The sequence below is a fragment of the Dipodomys ordii genome, unplaced genomic scaffold, assembly GCF_000151885.1.
Source record: "Dipodomys ordii isolate 6190 unplaced genomic scaffold, Dord_2.0 Scaffold54, whole genome shotgun sequence".
NCBI lineage: Eukaryota > Metazoa > Chordata > Mammalia > Rodentia > Heteromyidae > Dipodomys > Dipodomys ordii.
Window position 1 is genome coordinate 2,223,978 of NW_012267270.1, and position 1,563 is coordinate 2,225,540.

Here is a 1,563-nt window from a genome sequence, read left to right on the forward strand (position 1 = left end):
CATTCACCCATCCATTCATCTACCCACCCATCCACCCACCGTCCATCATCTGTCCTTGCATCATCCATTCATTCATTCAATCATCCATCCATTCAACTACACACCCATCCACCCACTGTCCATCATCTGTCCATCCATCCATTCATCCACCCATCCATCATCTGTCCATCCATCAACCATTCATCCATCCATTCATCTACCCACCCATCCACCCACTGTCCATCATCTGTCCTTCCATCATCCATTCATCCATCCAATCATCCATCCATTCATCCACACAACAATCCACCCACTGTCCATCATCTGTCCAGCCATCATCCATTCATCCATCCATCTACCCACCCCCCATCCACTCACTGTCCATCATCTGTCCATCCATCATCCATTCATCCATCTATCCACCCACCCATCCACCCACCATCCATCATCTGACCATCCGTCATCCATTCATCCATCTATCCACCCACCCATCCACCCACCATCCATCATCTGACCATCCGTCATCCATTCATCCATTCATTCATCCATCCACCTATCCAGCCACAATCCATCATCTGTCCACCCAACTCTGCTGCCTATGTTCTCTTAGGTAAACACTGTTGCCTGTTGGCAAACCCAGGTGAGGAAAATTGTCCTCAGAACACAGATCCTGTGTCTCCAAGTTCCCAGGGTGTCACCCCAGCCTAGAATGTCTGGTCGCAGTGACAGGATGCGTGAGTGGGTGATGGAATCCACAGCCCCAGCTGTCATTCCTCATATGATACACAGTGCACCACGATGCACACCAAGTCCAGGTCAGGCCCAAGGCCCGCACCATTTAGACGTGGCTCTTCCAGTGTTCTGGGAACACCGCAGAGGTTAACTATCTCTGAGTGCAAGGTGAGCACGTCGTGAGGACCATATCAGGGCTTTCTCAGAAAATGGCAAGTGCCAGAGGGAACAGGCCAAAGGCATCTGCGGCTGAGATCTGTTCCCCGTTAATGCAGGAAGGCAAGGGGCAGGGAGAGGAGGGAGGACGGTTAGTTTGGTTGGTTGAGTGGGTAGACAGAAGAAGGAGGGCTGGGTATATGGATGGATGGTCCACAGGGTTGATGGGTTGGATGAGTTGATGAATGGTTAGTTGCTCATGTAGATAGTCGGTTGGTTTGGATGGTTGGTTGTTGGTTGGAAAAATAGTTGATTGGGTAGATAGATGGTGGGGCAGATAGGTGCTTGGGTAGGTGATGTGAGCAGGAGGGGTGCTCAGCTGTGTGGGTGAAAGGAAGGTTGGCTGGCTGATTGGTGGATTCATTAGTTGATTGGATAGACAGGTGGCTGAACAGTTGCTTGGGTAGGTGCTGGGTGAGTGATGGATTGGTGATGGGTGGGTGGATGGGTGGATGGATGCCTGATGGGTGCATGATAGATTGGTGGATGGATGGATGATGGGTGAGGGGGTGGGTGGATGGGTGGGTGGATGGGTGATGGCTGGGTGGATGGCTGGGTGGAAGTCTGGGTGGATGGATGGGTGATGGACCAGTAGATGGTTGGGTGGATGGCTGGGTGGAAGTCTGGGTGGATGGA

General features: G+C 51.9%; 1 protein-coding gene across 1 annotated transcript in view; it reads right to left on the reverse strand.

Annotated features, from left to right (window-relative positions):
* The window catches only part of LOC105989066 (keratin-associated protein 16-1-like), a 12,916-nt gene that overhangs the window by 4,398 nt on the left and 6,955 nt on the right, over nt 1-1,563 (reverse strand). The window lies entirely within an intron of this gene.